Raw genomic sequence first — 18,063 nt, 5'->3', positions numbered from 1 at the left:
TCCGGGTTTGATTCCTGGTCAGGGAACCATGGTGTAGTTGTGTAATCAAACCAACAGCTAACCTAGGTATTTGTAACAATTGTTTGTCATTGATGTTTTCTGTCAAATGCCAGAAGTGAGTGTGTGAGATGCAAAATGAGTGCTGAAAGTATTGGAAGTGTATATATGTTTCTCCTTTCATCCTGGGAATGAATGTTATCAGAAGTATGCTTTGAAGTGTAGATTTTGGTCTAATTGGGGCAATTAGTGGTCAAAAGGTCAAAGTTGTAAAATTTTATGTGCTAGCCTGGTTTTAATGAATATACCGTATCATAAAATTGTAAAACCTTCATTCTACAAATTCTTCCAAATAACCCAGGACACTGAGATCAAAAAGAGTAGATTCAGTGTTGGGGGTCATTGTATGCCTAAGCAAACAGGAGAGTCAGGAATATATCGAGTCATTAGAGATAGTCTTATTTGGGTATATTATTTAGCCTGTGAACTATACACTACTGAGGAGGAGGAGAAGTGGGTCCGTTCTCGGACGTGGGAAGGAACTGTACCTTGAGTAAAGCACCTGATTTCACCCAGACATTGTGCCTGGGTAAAAATTTGCTGTTTTGCTTGTAAAGAGGTGGTTTATCATTCTTCCTCAAATATTGATCCAGGTGCTGTAATTGTCGCTATAAATGGAAATGCTGATGCAATACCGATCTTAAAGGCAGATTGCTGACAGATTTTGGCTGTTGTGTGTGGCTGAAATACCTGAATTTTATGAGGTCTCAGAAAGTAAGTGTAAGGAACTTGTGGAGGGTAGTAAAATGGGGGATGCCAGAGCAACCAGAGTGGGAAAGTTATCAAGAAAAGTCATTTAGGGTTCATTTTGGCACGTTGGAAAGACATTGTTGGAAATTATGGAATTCCAACAACATCTCCTTAACCGTCCCTGATTTACCTTCCCATTTTCTCTTTCTAAAACCGAAACTAAGGGATTGTTCAGTGGAGTCATGCTACAATCTCTCTGCCACTCCTGGTGATTTCTAAGAACAAAAACCATATATACATAGGACGCCTCATCCCACTTTTTATTCCTTCTCAAAAACCATATATCAGCTGTAAAATGGTATTATAATCTATGGACCCATTCAAGGGACACTTAGCCCCATCTTTCAATTTATAGAGCAGCTAACACTGACTGCATTATTTGATAAGAGCTTTCTTGCTTTCTGTTCCATCTGTTCCAACAATGTCTTTGCAATGTGCCAAAATGCACCCTAAGGGGCTTTTCTTGAGAACTACCCCACTCTGTCTGCCCCCCATTTTATTTTCCTTTTTCCTTCCTTCAACCTTTGCAACAAATTTCTCCCAGAGAATCTCTGAGATCTCGTGAACTTTAGGTATCCCCAATTCCCATCCACACACAACAGCCTAAATCTCTTGGTAATCTGCCTCTAAGGTCGGTATTGCATAAAGAATTCCAGGGTATTTGTGGTGACAACCCCAACAACTCAGATCAATGTCTTGGCAAAATTGATAAACCACCTTTTTACAAACAATACATTGATTTTTTTATCTAGGCATAGTGTCTGGGTAAAGTTTGGTGCTTTATACAAGGTATTCCTCCTTTCCATCCCAACCAATGGACCCACTTCCTCTCCTCAGTTTCAGTATTGTACAGTTCAAAGGCTAAATAATATAAAAAATAACAACCATTCCTATTAGCTCGATATACTCCTGATCCTCCTGATTGTACAGGGATAATATGACCCCCAGCATTGTATTGACTCTTTTTCAGCACAGTGCCCTGGGGTATTTGGAAGAACTTATACAATGAAGTTCTTAAAATTTTGGCATCAGTTATATTCATTAGAACTCTCTTATCACATGCTTTGCCCCTTCACTGGCCCCTTCACCTTGCAGAGGGATAGTTAAAAGGACTCCGCACTCCACAACTACGTTGCGTCTCATTCATTCACACACACAATCACTGCTAACATTTAGCATAAAGACAAGCAAAGTTACAAATACCTAGGTTACAATCACGATACCACACTTTGATTCCCTGTCCTGGAATCTAAGCCAGGCCGCGGTGGTGAAAGCACCAAATCCAAACCATTACATCACCACCTGGTTGTTTACTCTCACCCTTCTCTTGCCTTTTATACAATCATTGGCAGGTCCCTTGGGTCCTAGCAATCACCCTTCCCTTGTGGGTTCCCCCTATTTACCCAATGAGGTCTGCCTTGCACCAGATGTTTCTGTGTACTGCCTCGGAAGCCTCGACTGGGCGTTGGGCGTCCCCAATGACTTATGGGTCCCTGTACTTCAAAATGTCTTAAATATACCTTATCCGCTGTCCATGGGCAGTTCTTGTCCACCCCCACAGTGAGTGGATAGGAGCGGAGTCCCAACAAGAAATCTCGGGGCGTGCGCTTTGGTCATCCGTTTCCCAGTCAATCCTGAAGCCAGGCAGAGAAGCGTCCTGCTGTGGTCACCAAAATTGACTTGCGGAAAGATGACTCTACAACTTGGAAAGTTATAGAGAGGCATGTTTTATTCCAGTGCCAGGTGCAAGGGGGATCTCACCTCCTAACATGCACAACAATCCTGTACCTTGACTCTTGTTATATAAACTGAAGTTTTGCATATTCACTAGATTGTGCAATATGCCTATACATATGCATCACCTACTCCCGTTTCACGTTAAAATTAGTCCAAAGAGGTAATTTTCATCATCTTCTTCCTCCTGCATTTGCATAGTGTCTCCTGGTGGGGAACGTGAGGATCGTGGTGATGAAGTAAATATGAAGCAAAGGTCTTTCTCTGCGTAAACTTTTTACCTCTTCTTCTCTGAGCACGTGCAATCCTTCAGTCTTCAGCCAGGCTGACAACATGTTCTGTTTCTTATCTCAAGGTTGCTATAGCTATCAGTTTAGCACATATATTTCCCTTAAGAGGTGATGACTACCAGAACAATTTCTTACCTTCTAGTAAACAAGCATTCTATGTTAGCGTCTATCAGGTCAATGTGACCCCTAGACAATTACTAGCAGGAATTTTTATTGTTGCAAAAAAAACCTCTCTTAGGGCATGGCGCTCTGAGGTCCAAACAGGTGTACCAGCAGAAGTTCACAAATAGTGCTCTGAGTCTATTGCCCTCAGGGTTGATTAGCCTGGCTCGGAGCTGTTGCTCCGGAATCGGCTGACCTCTCTGCTGGCTTGCTCAGGAATGAGCTGTGTTGGGAAACGGCGAGGAAAACTCGTGCAACCAATATGGTTGATAAACAAGCATCTTCTTTATTGCGCAGTAACTTTTTCTTATATAGTGCTTTTGTGACCACACCCCTGTCACCAAACATCAACATAGCGTTTTATTGGACACCCGATGTGTTTACCTGTAGCACAGCGAATCCCTGGTGCAGGTAGCACAGGACTGTGGGCCGATCTCTTTGGCCCCTCAAACATGGGGTTGGGCACGGCAAAGGGTTCACACCCCCCTACCTTTCGGGAACATTCAAGAGTATTCTACAACATATCCCCCCTTTTCTTTTTGCACAAGCCCATGTTTGGTTAAACACTTTTGCAGTGCTAATTCTCAAACAAACATAATACAAACAACAAAACATGCAGAACCTGAGAATACACTCAATATCATAATGCCCTTTTGAAACAGTCTAAAACTACTCGGTTAACAAATCAAAACAAATTGGTTAACAGGTTATCAACGGGATTTTGTTTCCCATAATGAAGAGTAAACCGACTTCGCATTCATGGCATGTCTCCGTTTCACACAAACACTCATACACACGCACTCTCAAACAGAGCTCTGTTTAATATTAGGAAGGTCTGGCATCCACTAGTGCAGAGGGCCAAAGGAGGGATAGGAGAGGCTTATCCGACAGAATCTTGTCGAGGGGCCCCTATAAGCGTCTCCAAGTCACACCGGCTCACAGCACGATGGAGTCCTAGTTCCTTCATAGTTGCCAAATAAAAATGCAATAAAAACCTAGGACTGCAACATTCAATCACTACATTCATAACGGGCGGGTTTTTTTGGTTTTTTTTTTTTGTTGATATATCCCGGAGTCTCTGAGGGTCTCATGACTTCTTAATATCATAGAATCATAGAATCATAGAATTGTCTGGGTTGGAAGGGACCTCAGAGATCATCGAGTCCAACCCTTGAACCACCGTTGCGGTTGCTAGACTATGGCACTGAGTGCCACATCCAGTCTCTTTTTAAATATCTCCAGGGACGGAGAATCCACCACTTCAGTGGGCAGCCCATTCCAATGCCGGATCACTCTTTCCGTAAAGAAATTCTTTCTAATATCTAACCTAAATTTCCCCTGGCACAACTTAAGACCATGCCCTCTTGTCTTGTTGACAGTCGTTTGGCAAAAGAGCCCAACCCCCACCTGGCTACATCCTCCTTTCAGGTAGTTGTAGAGAGCGATGCGGTCTCCCCTGAGCCGCCTCTTCTTTAGGCTGAACAACCCCAGCTCTCTAAGCCTCTCCTCATAGGGTCTGTGCTCAAGTCCCTTCATCAGCCTGGTTGCCCTCCTTTGGACCTGCTCCAGGACCTCGATATCCTTCCTGAACTGAGGGGCCCAGAACTGGACACAGTACTTGAGGTGTGGCCTCACCAGGGCTGAGTACAGGGGCAGAATCACGTCCTTGGACCTGCTGGCGACGCTGTTCCGGATACAGGCCAGGATGCCATTGGCTTTCTTGGCCACCTGGGCACACTGCTGGCTCATGTTCTGCTTCCTGTCAATCCAGACTCCCAGGTCCCTTTCTGCCTGGCTGCTCTCCAGCCACTCTGTCCCTGTGGGAAAACAGTCTGCGGAGGCTTAAGGATTCCATGTGCACATCAATATGATTGTATGAAATTGTTTATTAACAACTTGCACTCACTTTATATAGAGAAGTCTTGTTTACACCATCTTATCATGCAGGTGGCTTTGTATTCCAATTACACATACCATTCTCACGGAAAGATTCTTCTCACATAATTATTTTCCTCTTCTGTTGCCAATTAAGTTATCTCTTTCCCAGTAGCTCATTCTCAGAAAGCCTCTAACTAGGCCTCAATAACCATTAACCCAATGTGGCCTAAATTGAAGTAAGTCAGGATTGCTCACAACCTGTATATTTCTGAACTGTTTCCCCAACATATTCCCCTTTTTGTTTTTTGAGCAATTCTGACTTATTTCGTTACATAAGATAACATGCTAATGATATATTGTCATAAGCAGCATATCAATAATGCAAAAGCAATAACATACCAATAATGCAAAAGCAATAATAACATAGATACTAATACAAAGGTAATAATAACATACTAGTAATATAAAAGCAATAATAACATATATAACTGGTAAGCCTTGTCTAATTAAATCTGTAAGCCAACAAGCTAACTGGTATATTTTATGATTTTTATCAATTCTTTCAAATTTTCCCTTATATTCGTGGCCTAATTGTTGCATTGACCAGTTTGATCACAAATGTTATTGATAACTCATTAGTGCTCTCATGAGGTCACGCTCTTTTTTCTTCTCATGAGGGTGTATGCTCTTCCCTTGTCTTTCCTTCCTTTTTTTTTTTTTTATTTATTTTTTTTTTATTTTTATTGTAATGAAAATAGTTTTATTATCGAATCATGTGCTCTAATGGTTTCAAACTAAACTTGAAGAAATTTCTTTCTATCACACCACTCCCTGCATAGTATCCAGTATTTTGCAGTGCAGCTTTGAGCATCTTTTAAACTCTTCTCTTAAACAATAGATCAAATTATAATCAATGTGCCCATCAAAGTAAGTTGTTTTAAAATATCTGGAGTTTGCATAAAAGCAGAGTAGTGACGCAACCTAATTGAAGCCAAATTATTTCTATTTCATGGATAGCGAGAATCTCCTTTCAAGGAAAAGAAAATATCACTATCTTTCATGAGTAGCAGGTAACCCTCAAGTTATTATCTACCAAGATTCAGGCCTGGACATTTGATGCCCAGAACAATGTAAAAATATTTCCCACTTCTGCTTCATAGCTTTCAGAAAGCATTAGAGAAACTTTTCTTTTTTTGTCTTTTTAATGAGGCTATGTGGTGTCCTTTCCTCCCCCTCCGAGCAGGGCTCACAGCTACAGTATCTGCGGGGGCAGAGGCAGCACCTACAGCTGTAGCAAGCTTGCTGGGAGCAATCGGCACGCGAAGGGGGGTTGAAAAGCATCCGCGGGGGAAAGAGGCGGGGGGGGGGGGGAATTTTCTTTCTCTCCACAGCATTTCTCGGCCTCTGAAAAAACATTCTCATGAATCTATCGTACTCCTTACCAATATATGAGAAAAATTTAACAACACCTACCAAAAACTTTAAAAACCAAAACACTATTACTACTAAAATCTGGTGGAATCAGCCTAAAATAAAATAAATCAGTACAATCTCCCAAACCAAATACTTGTATCAGAAATACTATCACTGTGAATCCACATTTAAAGGCATTTGTTTCCATGGTCGAACCCATCTGCTCGGTACCCAACGCACTCCAGTATCTATAAGTAAGCACATATAACCCCGACCAGTCAGTTTCACCTCTGCCAGCCCTTCCCATTGTCCAGTGATGGAATTCTTGAATTCCACCAAAATTTTGTGGGAAGGTTCTGAAGCAAAGTCTGCTAAAGCTTTTTGGTGAATCGGTATCGGAGGTTCTGTATGTTCTCCTGTAAGGCGTAAATAGTTCATGACATACACAGCCTTACTTAACCGGTCCTGAGGAGGACTCCCTTCCTTCTCCCTTTTTGTCTTTCAAGGAGTGTCTTTAGTACCGAATGGCAACGTTCCACTACTGCTTGACCCGTAGGGTTATGAGGAATACCAGTAAAATGTCTAATACCCCATTGTCCACAAAACTGTCGAAAACGAGCAGAAGAATAAGCGGGGCCATTGTCCGTCTTAATAGACTGAGGTACTCCAAGAACAGCAAAGGATACATATAGATGTCTGATAACATGTTTCGTTGCCTCACCAGTCTGAGCAGAGGCCCAAACGGCCATAGAAAAAGTATCTATAACAACAGGCACATATTTTAAGCGTCCAAACTGTTGTACATGAGTGACATCCATTTGCCACAGTTCCAAGGATTTTAAACCTTTCGGATTGACTTCCATCCCAATACTAAATCAACCTTTTGGCAATCAGGACAAGATTTCACAATTCCCTGGGCATCCCCCAAAGGTAAATGAAATTGCTTTGCTAGGACTTTAGCAGATTGATGAAAAAAAATGCATGAGATTGTCGAGCTTGTGAAAAAACATCAACAGAAGGACCAGTCCACGCTGGTGCAACTAAATAGTCAGCTCGGTTATTACCGATAGCCAAACCTTGGTCACTAAGATGACTCCGGATATGAGTGATAAAATAAGGATGTTCTCTTTCTGCTAAGAGTCTTAATAACTTCTGCAATAAGAAATACAAATGCTTAGTTGAAATTTCCTTCAAAATAGCATGATACATTCTCAAAACAATACCTACTACATAAAGTGAATCAGAGACTATATTTACAGCAGTATTATTCCACGTTTCAAAAACCCAAATAACCACAGTAAGTTCAAGGGTTTGCAAAGAGTCAAATGACTTCCCTTGAATTAAATGTTCTTTCCATTGCCCAGGTGTCTCCTCCCAGGTAACAACAGCTTTACGGGATTTTTTTCCAGCATCTGTAAAGACCATTATGCCGTCCACTGGACTGTCAGACAAAAAATTACATGATTCCCACTGCATGTTAGATAAAGGTGGTAACAAGCAATATGAGGGGTAAGAATTCGTTATTTCCCCGCCAAAGCTATTTGCAGGTCTGTTGAAGTTCGCAGTAGCCAAGCCAAATAGTCTTGCATAAGGGGGCAAAACGATCTGTCCCTCTCAGGTCCACTCCAGCGATGTCTTGACATCGCGCTTGGTCCCTTTTTTTTTTTTGTTTGTTTGTTTTTTTTTTTTTCAAAACCAGTAATAACAAATATAATTGATAAACCTTGTCTAATTAAATCTCTAAGCTATCCCTATATCCTTAAATGATTTAACCATTCATTGAACCCAGTATATGCAACAGTTAATTTTTTCATGTTATCTTAATCAATAGTTTTTGGTTGTGAATTGACTCTGAATGATCAGCTAAATTTATGCAAATACACTCTATCCAAGTCTTCACAAACATAACCTAAAAGCTAACAATAAAAAGTCAGTGGCAGCACAATATTGTAAAACTGCATGTCTGACACTATCAACATCTTTTAGCATCTGTTTTAAAATACCAAAAGTTAAGTTTATCTGCTTAGCAGTGCGACAAAATAGCACAATCAACAATCAAGATATAGACGACGCATCCCATAATCAACATATAAACGATCACATAAATTACAACATTAACAAAAAGCTGTTATCAAAACTACACAATACTAAAAGCACATTTCACACTACAGTGGAAGGACTTAAATAACTTTTTAGTATGAGGAAATTCAGATGTCCACCGGCGCGTAGAACCAAGGGGGTAGAGGAGGCTTATCCGACAAAAGTTAGTCGGGGGGCCCCAAAAGCGTCCCCAGACCCCTCCAGGATCACGGCATGGTGAAGTCCTAGTTTCCTCCATGGTTGCCAAATTGAAGCCCAAAAAGCCAAATAAAATTGTTTAGAGACAAAACTCCAAGCCTATAAACAGCAAAAGCACACACACACACACACTTTTTTTTTTTTTTTTTTTTTTTTTTTCTCTCTGCTGTGGTGCCTGCAGCAGGGCTCATTTTCTGAGCAGCAGCAGTGTGTGCGGGGGGGCGAGAAGCGGCCGCGGAGGCAGGAGTGGGGGTGCTCTCCGTACCAGGAGCAACTCTCACTCTCCGCAGCAACTTCCAGCCTCCAGAAAGGCATACTCATTCTCATAACTGTGTTTTTTGTCTTACTTCTCACCGATATATAAGAAAAACTAACAACCACTAGAAGATTCAAAAATGAAATGATATTGCTACTAAAATCTGGTAAAGTTACCCTGAAACAAAATGAAATGGTACAATTTCCTAAAACAAAACTGCAAGTATAATTACTAACCAAGTTTTTTATCTCTGTATGAAACACCAGTGTACCATGCACCACAATATACATCAATATTGAGAACTATATTGCAATGATGGTTCTTAAGCAGCTTTATCTTAAGGATCTTTACCTCAAGCAGCTTCTAAGAATTGGGCTGCTGTAGCACCTTTTTGGGAGTAGTCCTAATGCATGTTCAGTTTTTTCATTAGCATTGTCATATGCCAACATACAAAAAAAAAAAAAATTTTTTTTTTTTTTTTTTTTTTTTTTTTTTTTTTTTTTTTTTTTTTTTTTTAACAAATCGAGATGTGATATTACCACTGAATAGAAGTGATCCACAAATTTTGAATATGACTCCGCTCTCTCTGTTTAATATTTGTAAAAGAAAAGTTTGCTTGTGCAGGATCATGAACAATTTGCAAAGCTTTATACACCAATTTTTGTGAAAGTTGTAACACTTCAGTTTGAAACCATGCCTGCAAATCTGACTGTACAAAAGGACAAGCACCCAGTAACATTTGTGCTTGCATTCCGTGTAATGCATCGGTGCTCTGTCTAGGAATCACAGCTGCATTTTCACATAGCATTTACCATTTATGATGAAATTGCAATTGTTGAGAAAGAGTTAAAAGAGTATTAATGAGCATTTTTGTGTCATATGGCATCAACAACTGAGCAGTAAAAAGATGTTGCAAAAGAGATGGAGTAAATGACTCAAACCGATTTCAAATTGTACTGCGTGATGGCACCTTTGGCTTCTTTTATCATTTTCCAATCTAATGCAACCCATTGACCTCCTCCTCCTGGTCCCACAATCACTGGAAAACCATCAGACTCATATTGGGAACCATTTCTCCTTCAACTATAGCATTTTGAATAATTCCCTTCCATCTAGTTACTGGATACACACTACCACCCCCCTCCACTACCCTCCCCTCCCCATGTCAGATCTGGAAGAGGTAGAGCAGTGGGTGTTAAAGGGTTAAGGGAAATAGGAGCAGGAATAGGGAACGGATCAGGGGGTAAAAATGGATTAGTGCCCCATTGTTCGGGATGTTCCCTGGAGCAAAACCTAGTTTTTTCAGGGGTATACTCATCCTTGGTCTCCAGTTCTGTCAGCTTCTTCAGCAGTTTCCTTAGTTGCTTGTCTCCGAGTCCCAGTTCTTTCCTTGGTTGTTGCTCTATAGCAGGCACTGATGGTGTTGACAGGCGAAGCAGAGGATTAATTGATGGCAACTGTGGTCAAGAAGATAAATCAGGCTTCCAAGGTGGAAAGGTGGCAGAGCAGTCGGGAGCCACGGCAGGCGGGCGCGAGGTCGGGAGTCTGCATTGCAAGATTCCTCGCCTGTGTTCTCTGGCTTCTCTCCCTCTGGGTCCTCCGATGATTCTGATAGTGTTTTCGGTTGCTTTTGGTTTTGCTTCTCGGTCCCATTTTTACTTTTCATCCAACCCCCAGGGTCAAATGGCACAGTTGACTGAGTTTGAATCAGTACAGTCCCTTCAGGTGCTGGTAAGGGTATTTTAGGTGTCTCAAATAACTGTTTAGAGGTCAAGTTCATATTTTGAGCATTCATCAGTACTGGTAGATCAGATGTTAAGACAACAAACGCTGAGACTGCTGCTGACCTCTCACTTTTCATTTCTTTTAAGGTTTCTTTAATCAACTTCCAAAGTGTCGCAAAGCGTTGTGCCTCCTTATCTCTGTTGCTACTTTTATCCCATAGGGCAATACCTATGGCTCCCCAAGTAGGTAACTCAAAAACAGTACCCATCGAGGGGATCAAGTCTCTATCCCGTGCCCATTTCAGTAATTCTCGTAAGGTCCTGCCTTCGTGTAATAAATCTCTCTTAGAGAGAATATATTGGAGGAGTTTAACTACTGTCTCTTCTTGTTGTACATCAGAGTGTAGACCCCATCTCCTCCCCAGCCGCTCACCTGATCAGGGCAAGATTCTTCAATTCCGAGCTCGTTTATTCCGTAGCCGGGCACCAGCTACATAGACTGCCGGGGCAGCAATCTCCTTTCGGCTGGCTTCTCCGCTCCTCTCTCATTCCAGCTGTCTTCATTGCTCCTGGAAGCAACAGCATGAGAGTCCCAGGTCCGGGCCATCCTTAGTCTCTGGTCCGGGCCACCCTGGGTCCCTGTTCCGGGCCACCCTGGGTCCCTGTTCGGGCGCCATTTGTGGGAAAACAGTCTGAGGAGGCTTAAGGATTCCATGTGCACATCAATATGATTGTATGAAATTGTTTATTAACAACTTGCACTCACTTTATATAGAGAAGTCTTGTTTACACCATCTTATCATGCAGGTGGCTTTGTATTCCAATTACACATACCATTCTCACGGAAAGATTCTTCTCACATAATTATTTTCCTCTTCTGTTGCCAATTAAGTTATCTCTTTCCCAGTAGCTCATTCTCAGAAAGCCTCTAACTAGGCCTCAATAACCATTAACCCAATGTGGCCTAAATTGAAGTAAGTCAGGATTGCTCACAACCTGTATATTTCTGAACTGTTTCCCCAACATGTCCCCAGCCTGTAGCGCTGCATGGGGTTGTTGTGGCCAAAGTGCAGGACCCGGCACTTGGCCGTGTTAAACCTCATCCCATTGGAATCAGCCCAACTCTCCAGTCTGTCCAGGTCCCTCTGCAGAGCCCTCCTGCCTTCCAGTTGATCGACACTCCCCCCCAGCTTAGTGTCGTCTGCGAATTTGCTGATGACGGACTCAATCCCCTCATCTAAATCATCAGTGAAGATATTGAACAGAACTGGGCCCAACACTGATCCCTGGGGGACACCACTAGTGACCAGCTGCCAACTGGATGCAGCCCCGTTCAGCACCACTCTCTGGGCCCGGCCCTCCAGCCAGTTCCTAACCCAGCACAGGATGCTCTTGTCCAAGGCACGGGCTGATAGTTTTTTCAGGAGGATGCTGTGGGAGACGGTGTCAAACGCTTTGCTGAAGTCCAGGTAGACCACGTCCACAGCCTTCCCCTCATCCACCAGTCGGGTCACCTGATCATAAAAGGAGATCAGGTTGGTCAGGCATGACCTACGCTTCCTAAACCCATGCTGGCTGGGTCTGATCCCTTGCCCATCCTGCAGGTGCTGTGTGATTGCACTGAGGATGATCTGTTCCATGACCCTGCCAAGCACTGAGGTCAGGCTGACGGGCCTGTAGTTTCCTGGGTCCTCTTTCCGGCCCTTTTTGTGGATTGGCGTGACATTCGCCAACTTCCAATCATCTGGGATGTCCCCAGTGAGCCAGGACTGTTGGTAGATGATAGAGAGAGGCTTGGCGAGCTCTTCTGCCAGCTCCTTCATCACCCGTGGGTGGATCCCATCTGGTCCTATAGACTTGTGGGGTTCCAAGCATCTCAGTAGGTCACTGACTGTGTCCTTCAGGATTACAGGGGGGCTGTTTAGATTCATGTCACTTTCTATGAGCTCCAGAAGCCATCCATCTTCAGGGTAGCCTGTCTTTCTGCTGAAAACTGAGGTAAAGAAGGTGTTAAATACCTCAGCCTTTTCTTCATCTTTGACAACTATATTCCCACCCGTGTCCAGTAAAGGATGGATGTTTTCCTTGCCCCTTCTTTTGCTGCTGATGTATCTGTAGAAGGACTTTTTGTTATCCTTCACAGAGGTGGCGAGATTCAGTTCACATGGTGCTTTTGTCTCTCTGATTTTCTTTCGACATGACTTAACAATATTCCTAAATTCCTCCTCAGTAGTTAGCCCTTTTTTCCATAATTGGTAGGCCCTCCTCTTAACCCTAATTTCTTTCAGAGTCTCCCAATTCAGCCAGGCCGGTCGTCTTCCCCGCCGGCTCGCCTTTCGGCACACCAGAACAGCCTGCTCCTGTGCTTTCAAAACTTGCTCCTTGAAGTACGACCATCCCTCCTGTACCCCTCTGTTTTCAAGGTCTGTTTCCCAGGGTATACTCTGAACAAGTCTTCTGAATAGGCCAAAATCTGCCCTCCGGCAGATGTGTAACTTGTGTAACTGTTCACAGTCTTTGGTGCTTAATATAGGTCCATGTCCTTGTTCCTCAAGCCATTTTCCAACAAACCCTTCATCCTTTTGTACGATCATGATATTGGCAGCTTTGGCAATTAGCTTCTTGAGTATCGCTCACATGCAACTAAGACACACCAAAGTTATCAATATAATACAAAGTACAAGCAAAAAATTTTTACATAAACTTTGAAGCCATCCCGTGAGGCCAAACTAATTGACTAATTCATCTATGCCAAAGAATCCTGCATTTTGCTTGATGTTTTGAGTATGTTCTACTAACTGTTGTATCTCCTTATGCATTTAGAGTGATCACTCAAATTCATACAGCACATACCATCAAAATCTTCACAACCATGGCCCTGAGTTAAAAGCAAAAAATCAATGGCAGCTCTATTTTCTAACATTGCATGTTGTACAGAAGATAAATCATCAGCTAGTTCAGATAACACCTTGTTGGTATCACTAGCATGCTTTACCACCCAACAACTCAGTTTCTCCAAGTTTCGATGTGCACGAGCGGCAGCTGCTCCTGGCAAGAAGATAGAAGTAACAATCATCTGCCATTTGGACCAGAGGTTAACACCATCATCACATTCTTGCATTAATGTTTGTGCCAGGCTTCGCTTCCACCACACACAATGGGTACTGTTCGGATGTGCGTGAGGCATGGCTAAACTCAATTGACCAATGGTGCAAGGCCCTCCAATGGGACAGGAAGGTATACCTGACCATGCCCGATCTCCACAAATTAAAAAATACCCTGCTGGTAATTTCCCAGAGAGCTGTGTCCCAGGCAATGGGTTAGTAGCACCGCGGAGGTTATAGTTGCACCATTGGCTGAAATTGTCAATTGGAAAAACATTGGTAATAGCACATTGTCTTCCCATACCTTCTGTGCAATCAACGGACGAGCTACTCATCCAAAAACAATAAGTGGCATTTAGAGAGTCTATAAGGCTTAATTCTTGGGGATCGGGCCCAACAGGCAAACGATCATCCCAAGTGTCATAATCACTTAAACACGCAACTAAGCTGGTCTTGGTAGGACATAAACTCTCAGTGTGAAATTGCACTTGTGTGCGATTCATAGCTGCTTGAAACATTGGCCAAGTTTCTTCAGAGGTTGGTACACCAACTAAACACGTAATAAAAGGTGATTGGGGGATCGCTAGACTGGCACAAAAGGAAGTAGTGTTAAATTGATGCGCAAGGGTAACCCAGACATTCTGTCGAGGGTCGAAGTTCGGGAAAGTGAAACAATCAAAACGTAAAATGACAGGTAAACCTATGATGAAGCCAACACGGCAGGTTTTTTTTTTCGAACATGTTGAGCACTTAATACGGCCGTCTCTGCTCTTGAGCTTATGCTTTCGAATTCGGCGGGGCGGCTGCCGGCCAAGTCCATTTGCTGGGAACCCACAAGGTACCTGTAGGGGTGGAAACACACATGTGACCTCTGCCTAAATATTTAACCTCCGCTGGTCCTTGCCATATACTCGTGGCAGGATCCCTGTAGGTCACATACAGTGGGGTTTCGAAGGTGTTGGCTTGTTGGGCTATTGTCCCATGAATATACGCTGGCGCTAATTTTTGATCCCCAAATATACACAGATAATTCAAAACAAATAGAGTCTTTGCTAATCGCTCCTGCGGGTCTTGCAAATCTGTAAATTTCATCAGATAGTCCTTTAATGTTTGATTTGCCCTCTCTACTATAGCTTGACCTGTTGGCAAATGAGGAATGCCTGTGATATGCTTAATTCCCCACTGTTGAAAAAACTGAGCTAGCTTGCCACTAATATATGCCGGTCCATTGTCTGTCTTTATCTGCTCCGGCACACCCATGGCAGCGAAACAAAGGGTGAGATGCCGTATCATTTGTCATAGGGTTGATCTTTCTGTTGGATGGCAGCCCGCAACTGGCGAAATAAGTCATTTAGTCACCGGTTTGCAATGTCTTTGAAGTGAGTGTCTTCAATTCGCTGTACAGCTCCTACAGCATATAAGGAATCTGAGACAACATTGAGACGTACATTCATTCAGCGTGACAAGGCGTAAACGATTGCTGCCAGCTCTACAGTCTGTAGGGTATCACCCTCTTATGCAGACAGGAGTTCATGGCACCATTGCTCTTTGTCTTGCCACGTCACTGCGGCTCATCATGAGCGTTTTCCTGCATCGGTAAAGACCGTTAATGCATCTTGAAGGGGTTCCTCAGATCGTTTTGAAACAGGAATCCATTCACGCAAGGACATCCACTTTAACACAGTAGACCGCAACAGGGAGAGATCAATGGTTTGCGCAGCTTCTAGGAGGCTTGACTGTAGGGCTGGAGAGTGCTGCAAATACCAGTCCAACTCTCCTTGTTTCATTGGGAGATAGGTTGTGCTAGGTTCATCTCCAGCAATTTGTATAATACGGGTTCAGCCTTTACAAATTAGAAGGGCCAATACCTCAATCTTTGTCTGGATTGTAGTTTTTGGCTGTAGTGGTCTGAAGATCCGTTCTAACACATGAATATCAGCAGGCCCAGTCTCCCCCTTTTTCTTTTTGGACTGTGTGAGAGCTTCAAGTAAATGTTGCTTACCTGTAAGAATGGTTAAGTCTATGGATAAGTTCATGTCGCGGCGATCCACGGAGCGCTGAAAATTGCCAGGCCAATTTCAGTTACTATAATGTCAGGATTGCTCACATGTCCGTTCTCTTCCAAAAACCCGTTTTGTTTTTGAGCAATCCAGACTTGCTTCATCACGCAAGATAATATGCTAATGATACATCGACATAAACAACATAGTAATAATACAAAAGCAATAATAACATACTAATAATCAAAACCAATAATAACAAATATACTTGATAAACCTTGTCTGATTAAATCTCTAAGTTATCCCCATATCCTTAAGCGATTTAACCATTTATTTAACCCAGTATATGCGACAGTTAATGTTTTCATGTTATTTTAATCAATTGCTTTTGGTTGTGAATTGACTCTAAATGATAAATTCATGCAGTACACATCATCAAAATCTTCACAAACATATTCTAAAAGCTAACAATAAAAAGTCAGTGGCAACACGATATTGCAAAACTGCATGTCTGATACTATCAACATCTTTTTATCATCTGTGTTAAACTATCAGAAGTTAAGTTCATCTGCTTAGCAATACAACAAAATAGCACAATCAACAATCAACATATAGACGAGGGATCCCATAGTCAACATATAAACGATCACGTGAATTACAACATTAACAAAAGCCTGTTATCAATACAACACACTACGAAAGGAAAAGCCTAATAAAATTGTTTAGAGACAGAATTCCGAGCCTATAAACGGCAAAGGCACCGGACACAATTGAGGTAGCAGGCTAGTGATGAGGCCACAGTTGCTCGTTCATAGTAGTGATGTCCGCTCCTGTGTCCAGTAATGCTGCAAGGCAACACTGGTCTTGTTGATGCTCTAACAAAATCGGTGCTTTGGGGCGTTGATCCATCGGGAGGCATAGTAAGGCCATTTCTCCTGTAAAACCAAACGCTGTTGTTCAGCGGGGAACTGTCGAAGAGGCGGCTGCTGCATCTGTTAGTTGATGTGTCGGAACTAACCTGGCAATTCGAGTTCTTTTTGGCATTACTATAGGCGGTGTCCAAGTCATAGCCATAATACAAATTTCTCCAGTATAGTCACTGTCTATTACTCCTGGCAAGACAAACAAACCCTTAAGTCCGGCAGACGATCGTTCTAATAAAAGGGTTCCACATGGTTTTCCCTCATATTTCACTGGGCCAGTAATACCTGTAGGAATCTTTTGGGGCTTGTTGTCAATAAAAGTCATGTCTACTGCAGTTGCCAGGTCCTGCCCGAGGCTTCCACTGGTTGCTGGTTGGAGGGAAGTGGCTGGCTGGAGTTGTCGTTGGAGGGATGTGGAAGTGGCTGGTTGCTGGAGAGAGGTGGCTGGTTGGAGCTGTTTGGAGGGGTGCACACTAGAGCCGCAGTTGGGGTGTTCACGCCGTGGCTTCTCGCACTCTTCGATCCGTTTCCCTGGCGTGTGCAGGCTTCAGCAGCATGACTGTCCATATTGCAGTGGTGACACCAGACTCTGGATTTATGACTCTGGCTTCCAAAGTGCCCATTGCGTCCACTGCAAAAACATCTGCTGGTTGATCGTTGCAGCTGTTTGGTGTTGGTAGGACGTAGCGGGGCTAGGGCTGCAAAGGCTTGCTGCTGGATAGCAAAAGCTTGCTGCTGGGCTGTAAAGGCTTGCAGTAAATCTCTCCTTACACCCTGTATTGCCTCAATAACATTGACTGAGTCCCTACTGGCATTTTAGCTAAATGTTCCAGCATCTCCTCAGTTGTTGCTTCCGATGGCATAGAGGAAATTACATTTTTTGTGGGAGTGTTGCTGTTCTCTAAGATACAGTGACGGAGCAATGCAACTTTCATGTACTCTGGTACAGAAGCCTGGTTAATAGCATCAGTGAGTTTATCTACAAACTGTGAGAACGGCTCATCTCTGCCTTGTTTAATTGACATATAAGATAGAACAGCTGGTGTAGTTCTGACTTTACTCATAGCTTCTTTTCAAGTCTCATGGACTATATGTGGGCCTAATCTTGCCTGTGCCTCAAAATTTGCATACTGTCCATAACCTATAAGCTGATTCACTGCTATCCCATACAGGGGGTCATTTTGTTCTCTAGGAGTGTCTGCAAATCTGTGACATAATGCTTGCCAGTGAGGTTGCCATAACATTAGCGCTGAGTCATAATCATTCTCATTATCCCCTTTATATCCTCTGGAAGCAGTAATCCTGACTCCCAGATATATTAGCTTGACTGGTTCACCATGCAACCCACATTAATTTACGGCAGCTCTTAATTGTGTTAGCAATTTCCAATTTAAAGGGCTATGGGCTGCTTCTATATTTCCCTGATCATCTGTTGTATGTTGAACAGGGAAAGCTTGCGGGAGGGCTTGTATGC

This window comes from Calypte anna, chromosome W (genome assembly GCF_003957555.1).
Source record: "Calypte anna isolate BGI_N300 chromosome W, bCalAnn1_v1.p, whole genome shotgun sequence".
NCBI classification, from domain to species: Eukaryota; Metazoa; Chordata; class Aves; order Apodiformes; family Trochilidae; genus Calypte; species Calypte anna.
The sequence above is the reverse complement of the archived record's forward strand: the minus strand, read 5'-3'. Positions refer to the sequence as shown.